Below are 18,745 nucleotides of genomic sequence, written 5' to 3'. Positions count from 1 at the left end.
TTTTGAGGAACTCAGTAAATAAATAAATAATTTAAAAAAAAAAAAGGAGAGTAAAGGGGCACCTGGGTGGCTCAGTTTGTTGGGTGTCTACCTTCAGCTCAGGTCATGATCTCAGGGTCCTGGGGTCGAGCCCCTTATTGGGCTCCCTGCTCGGCGGGAAGTCGGCTTCTCCCTCTCCCTTTGCTGCTCTCCCTGCTTATGCTTTCTCTCTCTCAAACAAATAAATAAAATCTTAAAAAGAAAAAAAAAAAGGAGAAGGAAGACTTACTCCATCCAATCCACTACAAACCATAATAAGGACAGCATGGTGCTGGCTCATGAACAGCCTGCTAGACCGGTGGAACAGAACAGAAAGCTCCATGACACACCCATGTGCTGTATGTACAGAAACTGTACATAAAAACACACCTTCTCTGTGGGCTAGGCCACCGGTTAAGGTTTTGATAAGACATTCTGCTATACCACTATCCTTGTAACAAGCATACCTGAGGAATAACAAAATATGTACGCCGAGGTCCCTGTGTGACTCAAAATGAACTACCTAAAACTGGATCTGTGGCGAGAAGAGCATTCAATGCTCCACAGGCCTAACCTTCTGGAGTTCTCTCCCGAAGTCAGCAGCAGCAGTGCATCCCTGCGGCACAAGATGTGAGAAGCTGAGGCATAGGATGCGGAGGTGGGTTGGCACCCAAAGCCACGGGGTGCCTGGCTCCCTACATGAAAACCGTCGTTAGCAAGTGAGAGGATGAGCTCCAACTGCCAGAAGAGCTGGGGGATGAGTCCAAGGAGGTGGATCTAGGCTGAGAAAAAAGACAAGGATTCTACAAAGCAGTTCCCTTCTGAGCGCCTGGCAACTTTTACGTCAGCTAATTCACACAGATGTTCAGCTCTCCTGAATTCCTAAGAAGCATAAAAAACCGGAAGAAAAATATGGCATGAAAATCAAATCTCATGTATTTCATGTCTAGGCTCTTTACTTGTTTGTTAGTCATGTAGTATTTCTATAAAACAATATCCCCTCCCCTGTTTTAGGCAGGACTAGTCTAGGTTGTGCTGCAGTAACAAGCTAGCCCCAAATCTCAGAGGCTTCTGTCTTGATAATGACCGAAGCTAAGTAATAGGTAGAGTGGGCTGGATATACTATTGCTTCTGCTTTCATATGTTTGGAAACTTCCATGATAAAAGTTTTTCTATCTCCATGGCTTAAAACAACTTGTTCCTACTGCATGTCCATCCTGCATCAGCCAGGTCAGTATTTCCACTTTGTCCTTGTGGAGAGACGCAGCCCAGGGAGCTTCCACTACCTGGAGCATTGCTGGTTACACGGCAGGGGGAAGAACAACAGGAGAGCCTTGTGATGGTTGATAAGGCTTCTACCTGGAAGTAAAACATACCACGCTGTTCATATTTCATTGGCAAAGGAAGTCACTCAGCCACACTTAACTTCAGTGGCTCAGAAAAATATAATCCTACTACATGTTCAGTCAAAGGAGAACAGAAATATTTGGTGAAGAGCGCTAGTGACTTCCACAGCCCCAAAGAGATGTGATTTGGAAATTAATTAAAGGCAAAAAGTTTTCTGATATATACCCTTGTTTCTCCCAGTATATTTCATCCCCCAAACAAAAAATGCTCAGCTTTCTCACTTGTGATAAAACACTCAAAATTATACCAAGATTGGGCATTCCACAGCATCAGGGACAGTTTACCTGCCTTTACCTTTCCAATACAGAACACCCTGTCTTGTCTTTACCAGGTGCTAAATTAAGATTTGCTGAACTAGGGGTGCCTGCGTGGCTCAGTTGGTTAAGTGTCCGACTCTTGGTCCTGGCTCAGGTATGATCTTAGGGTCGTGAAATTGAGCCCCACATCAGGCTCTGCACTCAGCATGGACTCTGCTTCAGATTCTCTCTCCCTCTCCCTCCGGCTCACTCACTCTCTCTCAAATAGATAAATAAATAAAAACTTAAACAACAACAACAACAAAAAGATTTGCTGAACTGAAGAGGCACTGGAGGCAAGCAGGGTGGATTAGCAGGTGTTCTCCTACAGAACCCATTGCTCAGCTTTGTTCTTACTTTTACTGAACTCTGTCTTAGGACATTCCCAGGCAGCGTGGGGAATGGGCTGGTGCTTTTCTAGAACACTGGGTTACTAAGGCTGTCCTAGGGGCCAGTCTTCTTCAGCTGAGAGCCTGAGCTTGAACTTGCCAATGTCCGGAGCTCCAGAAGGGAGCCTCAGGATCATCCAACCCGAAAACATGCATCTTACAGGTGAGGACACTGAACCCAAGAAAAAGTAATGACTTCTATTTGCTTTAAGAGTCTGCCTTGGCCTTAGCATTCTCCAGAATGCTTGTGGCTGAACTAACTTTGCAACCTGGATATCCTGGACACCAGTCCAGTGTTCTGTCTGCCATATTGTACTGAGCCATGCAATAAATGTGTTCTGCAAAACTAAAATTAACAGAGAGAGAGAAGAGGGAGCACTATTTAAATAATACAGGCAATTCTGCCTGCATTTCCACTCAGTGAATGGCTATGAATCTGCTCTTCCCAGTGGGTCTTAGTTCCTGCCTTCTTCTCCTTTGTGTAAGAATTAGCCCTTTGTGTAGTTCTACCACAGGCCCCGGACACAGGCCAAGCCTTCACCTGGGGCTCCACTGAAAAGACAATATTCTGTTTCAACACCGGAGGGAAAGCTGGACCTACCGGACTTACTGAGAAATGGTATCATGATCTCCAACGTGGCAACTTCTAAGAGGATTTCCAAAGGCCATTTGGACCATCCTTACTGCCTTTAGAACCTGAGCCTGGGTAAGATGAGCCTCTGCTATAATGATTGCCAGTGCACAGGCTGCAAGAAAGGACCCGTTCGGAACAGCGCCGTGTGTTCAATAACCCTTCGGTGAGCTCTCGCTGGAGCATCTTATGGGCAAGGGCGCATACAGAGAATGAAAACTTGAACAAATCTACACATAGCTGGACTATAAAGATCGTTAAAATATTGAAGAATTTAAAGACGTAATGACCCAGCAAAGATGGAAAATACTTTCAAATGCAGATCTCAGTCATTAAAAATGCATTTTGCATGCCACATTTACCTCCTGTGAAAATGGGGGCGAAACACATTTAGGGCAAGATTGCCACAGCTCCCCAAGAGGATGGGTTAGGAAAGCGGGTTGACAGTCCTCAGCGAGTGCCCAGTGAGGTGGGAGCTCTCAGGGCTCGGGCTGTCTCCCCATGGGGGCTGGCCACTCCGCCGCCATCTGAAGCTACAGCCAATTCACCACCTCAGAGACTTCCGAACTGTGCACGCTGCACAAGTGTCTTTCTGGGTGAGAGCCCGCCAGAGAGAAAGATGCCAAGAAGAGTCTGGCTCAGCAGAAGCATCCAGAGGCAAGGCAGTAGGACGAATGTATATGGCAAAAAACACTGAGGGAAGCACCTTACTACAGAGACCAAATTAATCTCCTACCAGCGCAGGTTTGTGTTTTTGTTTTTTCTTACCGGACCTTAGTTTCAGTATTAGTTTGCTAGGGCGACCCTAACGAAGTACCAGAGACTGGGTGGGTCAAACAACAGACATGTACTTTCCTTCGGTTCTGGAAGCTAGAAGTCTGAGGTGAAGGTGTTGCCAGGTGTGGTTTCTTCTGAGGCCTCTGTCCTTGGCTTAGGAGGTGGCCACCTTCTCTCTGTCTTCACATCACCCCGCCCCGTGCCTGTGTCCAAATGTCCTCTTCTTATGACACACCACTCATACTGGATTCGAGCCCACCCTCATGACCTCATTTTAACTTAATGACCTCTTTAAAGACCCTATCTCCAAATTGGTCACACTGTGAGGTGCTGGGGGTTAGGATTTCAACATATGGATTTGCAGGGGCGGGCACAATTCAGCCTGTAACAGTCCCTAACGTATTATATACATCCAAAAGGAGACTGTGAGGGGGTTTTGTTTTGTTTTATAGAGAAAACTCTAAGTTCTTGTTGTATGGAGTGGCTTCTGCCTTTCTAAGGTGTTTGACTCAATGAGACTCCAGCTCACAAACATTTGCACTGGCATGGAAGCGAGGGGCCAAATGCCAGGCTGTCAGCCACGTGAGCGTCCGCACATGCGCGCGCGCGCACACACATGCACGGCGCACCGCAAGCATGGACCCTGGCCCACCTCGATTTCCTCATTTGTAGAACAAAGGACTCGAGTCGGTGAGCCGGATGGGGTGATTGGTACTCCAACCCCCTTCTGGGAGCCTTCCCGTGTGGCAGAGACAAGAAACCCCAAAACTACCCTTCCCACATCCCTTTACAGCTAGAGTTCTGCTGAAGAATTGGGTGGCTCCAGTAAGATGCGCTGGGATGAGACTGGGGGACAGAAATGAAGCAGAGGCCGCCTCTCTGTGGCTGTTTGTGCCTTTGGGACCTCCTCCATCACAGGGAAAGGAAGCGAGGAGGCCGCAGGGCGCGGCCCAGTGTGGAGCCAGGCCCAGGTGAAGCGGCGGCGGCAGGGGAGCGCCCCAGGAATCCTCCCCAAAGACACAGAGAAGAGGCCCAAACATGTGTATGGCTGCTGTAGTGTGTGGGACTGGCCACCACCCCAACGGCCGTCAGTGGAGAACTGCTTAGTGCAGCCATGCTGGAGCCACACACACACAGAATGTTCTGCAGCTCTATGAAAGAACAAAAAGAACATTTCCGGGGCGCTGGGTGGCTCAGTCGTTAAGCGTCTGCCTTCGGCTCAGGTCATGATCCCAGGGTCCTGGGATCGAGCCCCACATCGGGCTCCCTGCTCAGCGGGGAGCCTGCTTCTCCCTCTCCCACTTCCCCTGCTTGTGTTCCCTCTCTCGCTGTGTCTCTCTCTGTCAAGTAAATAAATAAAATCTTTAAAAAAAAAAAAAAAAAGAGACTGCTGTGGAGTAATCTTCAAGATATATCATTAAGTAAAAAAAGCAAAGTGGGGAGAAAGGTATGAAGTATACTACCATTTTGAGGGAGGGATAGGTATGTATATTTAAAAGAAATCTTGGAAGAATAAACAAAAAAAAGAGGTAGCCCTAAAGATTTCCTTTTAATAGTACGGATAGTGTGACTGAAAGGTCAGGTTCCAAACTCTGGGAGTGAAACCAGAAACAAAGGGACAAGCGTGCAGGCCCCTGTTCTCCCCACGGGTTCAGACTAGAGAGTGAAGAGGGAACAGATGGTGGGGGAGAGGGGGCATGAGCGTTTACTGTCTGCTCTCTACAGCCCCTGGGCCAGGTGCCTCAAAGACAGCTTCCCCAGGCTCGCTTTCAGGTAGGTTTTTTTTTTTTTTTTTTAAGATTTTTTATTTATTTATTTGAGACAGAGAGAATGAGAGAGACAGAGAGCACGTGAGAGGGGGAAGGGTCAGAGGGAGAAGCAGGCTCCCCACCGAGCAGGGAGCCTGATGCGGGACTCGATCCCGGGACTCCAGGATCATGACCTGAGCCGAAGGCAGTCGCCCAACCAACTGAGCCACCCAGGCACCCTCAAGTAGGTATTTTTACTGTCCCCATTTTGTAGATAAGGAAAGGGGAACAAAGAGGAGTTGAACTACTTGATCAAATTCATAAAGCAAGTAGTGTCAGAAAATAGGGCTTTGCACCCAAGCCTTTGGCATTAGCAATGGCCTCACTCTCTTGCTGGGTCCCCAGACAGAGCCCTTAGGCCATGGCCACAGGGAGACAACACCCCTTTAGGACTCTGGTTTCTGTCTCCTTCCCTCATGCACCCCTAGAGAGGGGCACCAGGCCTGGCTGCAAGAGATGGGCCCCAAGCCTAGCCAGGTCATCTCCCAGCCTCCCAACCCGTCCCCATCTGGCCAGGGAACAGGGGAGTACCTCTAAGCCACTGGCTTTCAATCTGATTGCATATTAAAATCACTGAGGAGCTTTCAGAAATGCTGATGCTCAGGTCCTATCCCCAGAGATTCTGATTGAATAAGGTATGGGTTGCAGCCTAGACATGGGGTCTAGGGAAGCTTCCCAGCTAATCCTAATGTGCGGCAAAGTTTGAGAATCACTGCTCAGCTCTTGCTGTTTTCATGTGTAGTCGGGTCCAGGACCATTGGCATCACCTGCGAGCATGTGAGAAATGAGAAATCTTGGGCCCCACCCCAGAACTACTAAATCAGAAACTTGTGGGAAGGGAGGAGTGAAGGGAAGGAGACGATGATCTGTTTTTTCACTAGCCTTCCACGTTTCTAACACACCCTAACGGTTGAGAACCACTGCTCTAAGCAACAAGCTAGAGATAGACCATCACGCGCTGTGGTTGGCTTTACCAACTGCCACACAACTGCTATGTTTATTGCAAAGTAGGATAAATTTGATGGGCCCAGGCAATGAGACTGTCCAGGCCATTTCCCCAAGAACAAAACTTTGAGACATGGGAGAATGTGTTTAAACGTCACTTGGAAGCATCTGGAACTCACTGTAGCTTCTGAGAAAGGGAGCGGCATTATCAAAATATACCAAAAGCTGCCAAAGGGAGTGCAGACAGCCCAGGGAGAATACGGTCCTCAAGGACAGATGGTTCAGGGTGGGCAGCCGAGGTGAACCAGCAGGCTGGCAGGTCCTTGCACTTCTCAATTTGAATGGTGTATTAATTTCCCAGGGCTGCTATAACAAATTACCACAACCTTAATGACCTAAAAACAACAGAAATCTATTCTTTCACAGTTCTGGAGGACGAAAGTCCAAAATCAAGACATCAGCAGGGTTGGTTCTTTCTGGAAGGTCTGATACTCGAGAATCTGTTCCATGCTTCTCTCCTGGCTTCTGGTGGCTGCTAACAACCCATAGAGTCCCTTAGCATGTGGACACATTGCTCCAAATCTCCGCAGGGTTTCCCAGGGCTTCCCCTCTGTGTCTCAAGTGTCTCTCTCCTTCCTTGCATAAGGACAATCATTCGATGTGGGGCCCACCCTAAATCTAGGGTGATCCTATCTCAAGAACCTTCACTTAATCACGTGGGCAAAGATTCTATTTCCAAATAAGGTCACATTCACAGGTTGCAGGGTGGCGGAGGGGAGGGGTGGTGGTGTTAGGACTTGGACGTTACCTTTTTGAGGGCCACAATTCAACCCACGACAGATGGGAAATAAATTTCGCTTCCTTACAGCTGCCCTCCCTGACGCTCACTCTGAGCAGAGGAATTTCCTGAGGTAACTCAAGGCAAACACAATGGGTCTGCCATATAGCACTAATCATTGTCTTCACGGAGTTCTACATTATACAAAGTGCTTTCATGTGTGCTCACTTAAGCCTTGCCATGAAGCTGGGATGTTTTGTGCTAGTGCATAGGAGGAAACTGAGGCACGGGGAGCCCGGGTGACTCGCCCAAGCTCCCAGAGCCAACAAGGGGTAGTCCTCCCATCTGAATGTGCTGTCCCTTCTGTTGGCACCAGCTACTATCGGGAGTCATGATTTAACCCCACTGTCATCAAGAAAGTGGGGGGCAAGGGGGATCTCTTACCTGAGACAGTGGTCTAATGGAGACTCATTGCACCAGCCAGCTTATCACCGGCGGTTCAGAGGAGGTGGTCCGGTCACTTGTTTCTCAGTTTCCCATGACCTTTCTCAGCTTCAGTTCGACAAACAGAGAGAGCCTTGTTCATGCCAGGCACTTGGCCTCTGGGACGAACTCAGTACATGTGGCTAGAATGATTTTGTTTGTTTCTGGCCCTAGCTCAGCCGGAAACCTATTTGAGATACACAGCTGAATAATATGCACCTCTTCCCAGGAGTTCCTCCGGGGGACCCGCAGACACACTTTGCCGTGTATAGACAGTGGAAGCAGTGGGTTCTGACATCAGTCTCCTTACTCTTGTCAACTCAGAAACGGATGAAAGCCTGTAACCAAGCAGCCAGGACACTGGGGTGGGTGCCTAATTCTCCGTGTGGTCTGGTCAGTGATAGGATGTCGGCTTCCTCTGTAGGGTCTTTATTGCTGAGCCCCAGCCTCGGGTTTGCTTGCTCACCTCAGCCACGGCGGCTCTTGCCCCTTCTCGGCATCCAGAGACCCGTGTGGCTTGAATGACCTCGGCCTCCCTCCTCAGGACTCCCGCCTCCCTGCTGGTGCCAGCTCTCAGCCCTTGGGTTCCCAGCCACCAGCAGGACTGGCCCGCCCTCACTTCAAACTCCAGATATCAAGAATCAACCCTATCTTCCCCTTCTCAATAGTTGCCCCTTCTGAACTTTTTCCATCTGCTTAACGGCACCACCTGGAAAACCGCATCATCGTTCAGCCCTCTCCGCCCCTTTCCTCTTCCCACACGACGGGAGCTGGGGGCACGGAGATGGGTAGATGAGGAAGGGAGCAAACAGTTTTGATCACTCCCCACGATGAGACAGACTGTGTGTTGTATGCTAACTCACTGATCTGAGTAACCCAGTGAGGTGGGGCCAGTATTTCTGTCCTAATTTTACAAGTGAAAAACAGAGGCTCAGATCGGTTCAGGGCCCCGAGGCCACAAGGCTGTAAGGCAGAGAGCAGAACCCGGCCTGTGCTCTCTGCACTCTACTGCAATATTCAGCCTGATTTATTCCCCTTTTGGTGACTCCCGAATGTGCTGCTTCTCTTCTGCCTTTGCTAGCGCTACCCTCGTCCAGCTTTCACCCGCTCCTTCCTGACTCGCTGCACCAGCTGCCCAGCTCTGCTCTTCTCAGCACTGACCCTTTCCTGCTCTCATTTGCCTGTGTCCAACTGCTTTATATCTCTTTTCTTTTTTTTTAGAAGGGGGGCGGGGTGGGGGAGAGAATTGTAAGCAGGTTCCACGGCCAGCAGGGGACCTGACATGGGGCTCCATCTTGTGACGCTGAGATCGTGACTTGAGCTGAAATCAAGTCGGACTCCCAACTGACTGAGCCACCCAGGTACCCCTATATTTCTTTCATATCTCCCATAGTGCCTGGCCCCGAATGACGTGGGGTAGACACTCAGCACATTTTGTTAACAGAATATGGGCATGGCGCAGCAGGAAATTTATTTTCTACCATCTAAGTATGATTTTAGATTAGGCTGGCTGTCACCTACTGGTATCTTGAGAGGCTGTAGAAAAATCATACCAGATCCAGTCTAGGTTAGTAATGGGGTTGACTTATCACCATCCTTGGTCATGAAGGATGAGTGTGGTATTTTCACAGAAGTTCACTGCTAATCTACAAGGCTCACCGTGGCTGGTAGCTTTTGTCTTCTCGCTGACAAGTCTGTATCCAGTCTTGTTTCTCTACCACTGTACAACTTCAGGTGAGGACAGAAAGTCCCAAGGCAGCCTTACCTACACACAGAGCCCTGCAGACTAAGTGGGAGTTTGTGGAAGCCACACGTCAGAGGAATTGCTGGATTCTCAGGAGACCTGGATGAATCTGACCCAGGAATGCAGGCTAAAATGTACATTTCAGAGGGAAAGGTGGATTTTACAGAGCGGAGTTCCACAGGCTTATCTGAGGTAATCGGTAAAGTGTACAAGTTCGAATCACAGATATTCCCTTTACCAACCTGGGTGCGGATCAGAAGAGTTACGGACTTAGGAGGGCCCAGTGAGATATGGCAAATACCCCGCAAAATCGACCAGTTGCCACACATGAAAACCACACCCCATTTTTCTCCTTTGCCATGAGATTGTCACCGCCAGGGGTCTATCAGGCTGCCACCCTCCCCCTCACCAGCTCAAAATATCTTGACAAGTGCATCCATTCCATTTCACATATTCATCATCTGACTTATCTGCTATACCACACGGCAAAACTGCACCTCATATGAGAATCTAGTCAGGTAACAAGGGTGCTAGACTCAGCGTTTCAAATTCCTTCTCACTGAGAGCGAGTTGGTGCAACCTCTTTGTGGGGTGATTTGGAAATATTAAAATTTAAAATACAAATATCCTCTAACCTAACAATTCCACTTCTAGGAATTTTTTCCCCACAATAACAAAACCAAGGCAAAGCAAAAATACATACGTGTGTGGAAATAATAATTTCAGCATTATTTGTAAGAGGACAAGAGTAAACGTGGTTACAATGTTCTTTAATATAGATGATAGTTAAATAAATTCTGATACATCCAGACAACGAAACTCTATGAAGTCCTGAGAGAGAAGGAGGTAAATCTTTACACGATGATATTGACTACAGAACATGCTACAGGGTATGTTAAATGAAAAAATAAAGGAACAGAGGAGTAGGCACACTATGTGCATCATATGCAACGTGTGCAGATGCTCCCTTGCATATAAAAAGGGTAACAGAGGGGCCCCCGGGTGGCACAGTCAGTTAAGTATCCGACTTTGGTTTTGGCTCAAGTTGTGATCTAAGGTCGTGGGATTAAGCCCTGCATTGGGCTCTGCGCAGTCTGCTTAACACTCTTTCCCTCTTCTCCTGCCCCTCTCTCCTGCTCGCTCTCTCTCTCTCAAATAACTAAATAAGTCTTTTTTTAAAAAGGGCATCAGAGCATTTATTCACTGATTTAAACTAAATTACCAGTAAGTGCCTCTTCTCCATGTATTACTCACTTGCTACTGAGTTTACTATAGATTTCTGAGGACTCATATAATTTAACTTGTCCTAAGAAGCAATGACACCCTCATCTCTGAATCAAAAACAGAAAGGAAAAAAATGGGACTAAGAAACGAGGTGCCTCTTTATAGCCTCAGGGAAAAAACTGGGATAGGTTAGCTGTCACTGGACCCCTTCCTTATTCTCTTCACTGAAACAACCTGCTCCCTTTAAACTGATGTTGGTGGGTTCTTGGGGGCGGGTTCATGGAAGTATCTTTTTAAAAAATCTAGAATACTGAGCCTGGTGCTGGCTCCTTACACCATTTGTGGGCTGAAGAGCAGAGAGAGATGGGTCCTGATTTTCATCTAGCAGCATAAAGTAAGGGGTGAATACTGGAGATTATAAAAGATCCCACCTATGTTTCCAGGGAATTTCCAGACTGGCAGGATGGTAGGGGAAGCTAGACTAGGGCATTAGGGACCATGAGATTCAGCCCCACGCTCCTAACCTTGGAATGGTAATACGATGAAAAGTATATGTTCATGAGGAATGTCTCAATAGTTCCTAGTCTCTTAAGTTTGGTACCTTGGCTCTCTCAAGGTGGCAGAGCATATGGGTAAAAGCAAGACTCTGTCGCCAGATTCCAAGATTCAGTCCCGATGATGCCATTTATTAGCTATTTGATCTTGAATAAGTTACCCTTTGGTCTTAGTTTTCTCATCTGTAAAATGGGCTAATTCTGGCACCTTTCTCCCAAGCCTATCATGGAGATTAAACACGTAAATACCAGTAAAACACATACCAAGTACTCCATCAATGCTACATCCTTAAGAGGAAGTCCTGTTTCTGCACAGTAAGCATTAAAAGCTTCAAACTCCTCACTGCCTCTCCCCTCTCCAAGCTCCCTGAGGCCATGAATTACAATAACAGACATGATCTTTGTCTCCTACGTTCAACAGAGTGGTTTTTCCTAAGCAATGCTGTCTAGTACAATGCAAATCAGTGCAAACTATTTGTTTTATCTCAAAATCATTTCAGAATTCCGTAGTCATTAACTTCAAACCCAGACTTGCCTTTGTGCTTAATTATTCTTCTTCTCTCAGGAGTTGAGAGTGTAGCACTTTAATTCATTTACAAGTTTAAGTGCCCACGGTGGTGGTGGTGGTGGTGGTGGTGGTGGTGGTGGTGGTGGTGGTGGTGGTTTCTGAACGGACCCAGCAGAGCTCTGGGGTTGCTGTGTTAGCAACTACCTCGCTGGAGGTTCTGGGCTCCAAGCACAGCTGTTTCCTCATGGTGCAGGCAGGGTATGGGATTCTAGAGAGGGAGATGGCTGTGAGATCCTGAGCAAACCCTCACCTGTCTGCATGAGTCTCATCATCTCTAAAACAGAGGGGCTGCATTAAACGGGCTACGGTTCTTTCCAGTCCCACGGACTCTACGTAGAGATGAACCCTGTCTCAGCTGGGTTTTTTGTTTAAACTACACTGAAACGCTCCCCAGTGACCCCAGCATTGCTACCCACACACCTAAACACACACACAGAAATACTGACAGCCCTTTCCTGAGTGCTAAGGGCCAAGCGCTTCACATACATCACTGCACTTAATGTTCACGACAGACCTCCGGGGCACCTATTCATTTTTCAGCTACCCAGAGAGGCCAAGGTGAAGGCCACAGTGGGAGCCGGGGATTCCGGCCCCTCCCAGCTCCATACCATTCTATCTAGATCCAAGGGACTCTCGGGTCCTCCGAGGCAGCCACATGTGCTCCGAGGGTCCTGGAACTGAGCCGTGCGATTCCCCTGACGTTCCAGGTGTGAAGTGGCAGCATCACCCTTGGGTTTTCTACTTTTCCAATTGGTTTTGTTTCAGTCACGCCGGTGTTAGGAAGCAGCGCCCGAGGAGTTCTCCTCGAGCCCTCAAGAGCTCCCACAGCAGACAGATTCTGCACATTGGATCCCAAACCTCCTCCCTGTCTCGCAAAAACTCAGAGCCCTGCACAGTTGCACTCAGGTGAGAGAGGCAGCGGACTTCCCCTCCTGTGGGCTCTAGGCTGGCTTGCTTCAGACCTCGGGCCAGGGCTGGGCCAGAGCACCAGGGACCAGACCTCACTTTCCGGAATCAGTTTCAATGCACATGGTCGAGTCTTTGACTTTACTGTAGCTGCACATGTTCGGAGCCTGTATCTTCCATCCCTGCCTTGAGCACTTCAGTCTGCCAGCCAATCTCTCTCTCTTTCTCTCTCTCTCACATACACACACGCTCACACATATTCTCATTCATTCTCTATCTCTTTGAAGACATTTCATAGCTGAAAATAAACACATCAAAATTAAGACTGTGCCCTGTGACAAGAAAGCCCATACAAAAGAATTAAAAGCCAGAGTTCTTGAGGCCTCAGTCATTAAGGACTGTCTCTGGAACCATCCTCCTCTTTTACAGGGTGGAGAGCTGCAATAAACAGAGCTCATCAGAGACTCAGACATACTCAGAATAAGAAATGCACACATTATGAGCAGCTGCATTCAGCTGAGTTCCTGGAGGGATGTGGGAGAAGCCTGGCATTCCCTCACTGCTCTGGAAAAGGCTGATAGCACAGCACCCAAAGGAGCAAGCTGTGGCACTGTGGGCGGCGCCAACCAGGCAGCAGCATCCCCACAGGCAGGGCCCGCCTCTCCCTGGGGCTGGGCGCGCGGGGCCCCTGGCCCGCACCACTCGGCTACAAGCCCCGCGCCCTCTGGCAGGCTGTGAGGGAGGGCTTCCTGAGTAGCTCCCTGAAACCCTCCGATGGGACAGTCCCTGGGCCGCCAGACTGCGTGTGGCCTGCATGTGGCCTGCCCGTGGGGCGGGTGAGGAGCAGGACCAAGCCAGGCAGCCTGCAGCCCTCTCACTGGCCCCTCAGGGATGAAAATCCTGCCATTTGCCAAAGGAAGGCACCACTTTGCCTCCCACTGGGCCTTCACTTATGCGGGGGCCTTACCTCTGGATAGCACTGAGCCATAGAAATAGAGAATACCCAGTCAAATTTGAATTTCCGGTAACAAATAATGTTTCGGTATAAATATGTCCCAAATACTGCACAGGGCAAACTTATGCAAAAACATCTTTTGTTATTTATCTGAAATTCAAATATAACTGTGTGTCTTGTAGTTTATCTGGCAGCTGTACCTCCCTTGCAGTCTTCCCTCCCTCTAGGCCTTTCCAGGGAGTGTTTATTCTAGAGATGTGCTCTTAAGCAAAAAATTGTTCAGTTCTGATTCTCCCGGGATTGCTGATGGAAAGGAAAGACTTTGGGGCACATCTACTGAATAAAATCTCCATGGGTGGGTCCTAGAAGTCCACATTTTATCAAGTTGTTATTTAGGTGATTCTGATGCACATTTGTATTCGTTATCATTGCTTCTGGGCAAATTACCCTCCAACACAGAGGCTGAAAACAACCAACATTTATTAGCTCAGAGTTCATAGGGGTCAAGAACAGGGATGGATTTAGCTCTGGGATTCTGGCTCAGGGTCTCTCGTGATGCTGCGGTCAGGTGTTGGTTCAGGCTGAGATCACCTCAAGACCCCACTGGAGCTGAAGAATCGCTCCTAGGCTCCCTTGCATGGCCTTCAGTGGGCTTCAGGTTTTTGCTGGCTATTAGCTGGAAACATCAGCTCCTCACCACATGGGTCTCTGACTTTCCCCAGAGCTAGGGAAGGGAGGCAGGAAGGGGGACTTCCCCAAGACAAATCCCAATCTAGACTACACTCAAAGGAAGAGAATTTCAGAAGAGCAGGAATACCAAGAGGCAGGAATCACTGGGGGCCATCTTAGGGGCTGCCTACCCCCACAATATTCAAGTTTGAGAATTACTACTACAGATCAGCCCTCAACATACTGCAACCAAGACCACATTTTAAATATGGGAGCAAATGTCTGTCTTATTTTCCTGTTTCTATCCTTCCTCCACATCTACCCCTTGGGGATTTGAGACAACAATGAAGAAGAAATGGGGGAAAAAAGCAGTCAAAATGACAATCTTAGAATAGCAAAATGTTAAATTTTAAAATGCTTGCAAATATTGTTTGAGTAGAAGTAAATTATATGCAAATTCCATGCATATGTAACTGTTGTCCTAAAAATTTTACCACTCAATGTGGCTGCTGAAGAATCTCCTATGAGGACTCCGGTAACATAATAAGGTGACCAGTTGTCTCAATTTGGCCAGGCGTCTCCCATGGCCTGGAAAACCCTTTAGTCCCAGGCAAAATGGTCTTTTTTTTTTTTTTTAAGATTTTATCTATTTGAGAGAGAGAGAAAGAGAGAGTATGAGTGGTGGGGGGTAGGGAAGAGGCAGAGTTAGAGGGAGAAGCAGGCTCCCCACTGAGCAGGAGCCCTACTTGACTTGGGGCTCAATCCCAGGACCCTGGCCCGAGCTAAAGACAGACACTTAACCGACTAAGCCACCCAGGCACCCCAGTTGGTCTCCTTCTTAACAAGGAGCCAACAAGAAATCACATCAGCCACTCTGCCCCTCTCCACAGACTGAGTGGGTCCGTCCACCTTGTGCTGAAGCAGAGAGAGCATGGGCTTTGAGTTAGAATGTGTGCCCTTAGCTGTGGCCTTAAACTATCTCGTCCAGAAGACAGGGATCCAAAATCTGCTTTAGGGAAGCTTAAATATAATGACGCACATGGGATTGTCCCATAACCAGAGAGCTGCCGTATGGATGATGCTCTTTGTGCTTTTCTGAAAAGAGCCACTCCTGGCATGAAAGATGGAACCACAACCATCACCCCTTTACACTGTTGAAACCAAATCTAACATTTTCTCCTTGAACAAGGCTGGCTTTGCCGACCCCCTGAAAAGGGAAACGTAGCCCACATTACACACCTTAATTTTTATTTTAATTTGCAATTTAGTCCCCAAATTGGTTTACTTTGTTTCCTCCGGAAAACGCTAAGCTACCAAAAAGGACAGTCCTCTCTATTGTATCCTCAATGACAGGTTTCCCAGAAAATCTGTGCGAAGCCTTGATAGAAGAGACATGATTCATTTTCACAGCCCTGAGGGTGTGACTCCCCCCTCTCAGAGAGAAAACCTGTCACCAGCGCCACTCCTTCCTCTCCACCCCCCAACCCACTTCCATTCCTCAAGGTTTAGGAGATTTTTTTGTTGGTGAGAAAAACAGTAATCTGCAAATTGTGTTAAAGTGTTCATCCTTTCTTTTTTTTTTCTGTCTTTACCAGTTCTGGGCAGCCCTGCACATATATATGAAATGAAGTCTCTAACTCAAAATAGACAATGCAATTTTTGAACTGACTCTATTTTCCTTTGAGGAGGCTGATTAGCAACAATGGCCTTAATTTACTTTTTCTCCAGCATTCTCCCCTACTCACCCCTGTACTCTAGTACCTGAGCTGTGAGTCCCAGGCACCCAACAAAGATGCTGGATTGACTGTAATGTAAAAGAAAGACCATGTGGGTCTCATCTGCTCCCTACCACTTGGCAGCCATATAACCTGGAACTTCTCTCAGTCTGAATGAGAAGAATGAGATCTGGCCTTCCTGTGACATGGGGCGATGAAATATAAGGGTTTAGTTTTTATTAGAGTCCTTCCTTTGGCACGCTTTAGATATCTGGCCAGCTGCATAGTCCTACAGTAGTATTATTTGGAGGAGAATTTCTACTTACTGACCTTAGCAAGCTTACCTAATAATTATAATAATCTTAATACTGCCACACAACTATTGCCTTATGATTTCTGTTTTATAGTCTTAACACTTAAAAGGCTGATTTTTGCTCCTGCACTTTAGACCAGTCTCCAAGATGTGTCCTTCCTCTGACATACAAGATGGTGAGACTTCAGTTTATGCAGACTATAGCTTTGAGTTTCAACAAAGATAGAGTGTTATAAAAATCTAGTTTTGAGTCAGCAGTTCTACCTCAATAAGACTGATTTTCTTAAAACGAACAATGCTTAAGCAAACCTTAAACAAGTACCATAATTAAAGAGAAGATTATAAACACATTTTCCCTCTGGTTCATTAAGTTGCATGTAAGCTTACAGTTAATACATAATGAAGACATTACAACCATATCAAAAGAAATGACGAAAGGAAAAAAAAATGCTCACCTACAATCCTACCAGTCTGATACAATAAATTGTTTCATTCCAGCATTTTCCTTCTGAAGGAGAAAAGATGGGAGGGAGCAGGGCTCAAGACTCAGCCCTCTCCCACAGCCCTTCCTCCCTTTCCCAGGGCATCTGGGGCCTAGGGGTGAAGTTTAGTGACAAGCGAAAGCTCTCAGAAAATTCTTGATGGAGCTGAGCAAAAATACTGTGATGGTGAGTCTGTTATTTGTCAACTTGGCTGGGCCACATTGCCCAGATATTTGGTCAAACACCATTCTGGATGTTTCTGGGAGGCTGTTTTCAGAGGAGATTAACATTTAAATTAATTAATGTTAATGTTAATTAAGTTAACATTAATGTGGGTGGGCTTCACCAATCAGAACATAAGACTGGAGGGCCCCAACTGAGTCCCTCAACTTCTTTCAGCCTTGATTTCCCCCTCTCAAAAACTGAAAGCACTTTGAAACACTGCTGTATAATGTCTGATGTTATACTTACTTACCATATTTCCTAAGTTGATAGCAACAGCTAACATTGGAGGACTTTGTACATGCCAGGCTCTGTGCCAAGCACACACCTTATTTCATTTAACCCATTCAACAACCCCAACCGGTTAGTAGTATTGTTCCCATTTTATAAACGAAGAAACTGAGGTACAGAGAAGTTAATCCACTTGTCTTAGGTCACATAGCTGGGACGCAGCGGAGGTGGGACTTAACCTGTCTAGATCTATCAGAACTAGGGAATGTTCTCCCTAATGATTAGCTCTGTGACCATGGGGAGTTATTTAACTGCTCTGAGTTCTGATATTCTTGTATGTACCATGGGATACCTGTCTATCTCCTAAGCCTATGGTGAGAATTCGGGGAATCCCATTTGGGAAGGCAGCTAGCACTGTGCCTGGTGTGCACTCGCAGAGTGCAACGAGAATGTATAGACCCCCACGTCCACACTGCCAGCCCCTCTGCACAGAGGACAGCCTCTAACCACGTGGAGAATCAGGAAAGCAGCCTGATGGGCTGTAAATCAATGACCGACCTGCCACACTTATCAAAATCCTGTTTGAAGAAATAGTCTTCCTGAAAAGAATCAATGAATTTGAACAGATTTATGTTAAGACTTTTAAAATGTTAAATGAATATCTTCTTCTTGAATATATCTGAGGAGACTAAACTGCTCTAAAACTCAGATCTTTTAACAAATCATTCCTTAAAATACTGATGAAATATATCTTATTTATATATATATATATATATATATATATATATATTTTTTTTAGATTTTATTTATTTGCCAGGGAGAGAGAGAGGGCTCACACAAGCAGGGGGAGCGGCAGACAGAGGGAGAAGCAGACTCCCCGCTGAGCAGGGAGCCCATCACGGGACTCAATCCCAGGACCCCGGGACCACGACCCGAGCTAAAGGCAGACGCCCAACCAACTGAGCCACCCAGGTGCCCGAAAAATATCTTATATTTTAAAATATAGCCATGAGATTATTGAGTTAGCATGCTAGGGCTGCCATAACAAAGTACCACAGGCTGGGTGGCTCAAACAACAGAAATATATATTCTCACAGTTCTGGAGGCTAGACGTCGAAGATAAAGGTGTTGGCAGGCTTGGTTTCTGCTGAGGCCTCTGTCCTTGTCTTGTAGATGGCTACTTTCTCCCTATGTCTTCACATCATCTTCCTTCTGCACCCGTCTGTGTCCTAATCTCCTCCTCTCATAAAGACACCAGTTAGACGGGGTTAGGCTCTACTTTAATGGCCTCATTTTAACTTAATTACCTCTTTAAACACCCCATCTCCACACAGTCACCTTCTGAGGTATTGGGGATTAAGACTTCAACATATGAATTTTGGAGGGGCACGATCCAGCCCATAATAAATACATATTTATTAACCATATTCACAAGAAAAATATATTCCTCTTTGTTGGACATCTTCAGAATCATTGACTATGCATGAGGCATATATTTATATTCACTGACTATATTTGAGGCAAATATATGCATGAATATATTCATATATGGAGTACGCCTTGAAACAAGCTTTGGGAAACTGGTTATTTTGGCAAATTTGACAAGTTGGCCATATGGTAAATTGATACT

General features: G+C 46.9%; 1 protein-coding gene across 2 annotated transcripts in view; it reads right to left on the bottom strand.

Moving 5' to 3' along the window:
- Positions 1–1,103: 1,103 nt before the first annotated feature.
- The window catches only part of VCPKMT (valosin containing protein lysine methyltransferase), a 38,470-nt gene continuing 20,828 nt past the window's right edge, over positions 1,104–18,745 (bottom strand). Inside the window, exon 7 of one of the 2 annotated variants that reach the window (XM_034992322.1) lies at positions 1,104–1,377. The gene's annotated coding sequence lies outside the window, so the exon portion shown is untranslated. Of the gene's footprint in view, positions 1,378–11,691; positions 12,827–18,745 lie in introns of those variants that run through there. The other variant, XM_034992321.1, reaches the window with a different exon arrangement.

This window comes from Mirounga leonina, unplaced genomic scaffold (genome assembly GCF_011800145.1).
Source record: "Mirounga leonina isolate KUSES-001 unplaced genomic scaffold, KU_Mleo_1.0 Mir_82, whole genome shotgun sequence".
NCBI lineage: Eukaryota > Metazoa > Chordata > Mammalia > Carnivora > Phocidae > Mirounga > Mirounga leonina.
Note: the sequence above shows the minus strand (reverse complement) of the source record. Positions and strands in the feature narration are given on the sequence as shown.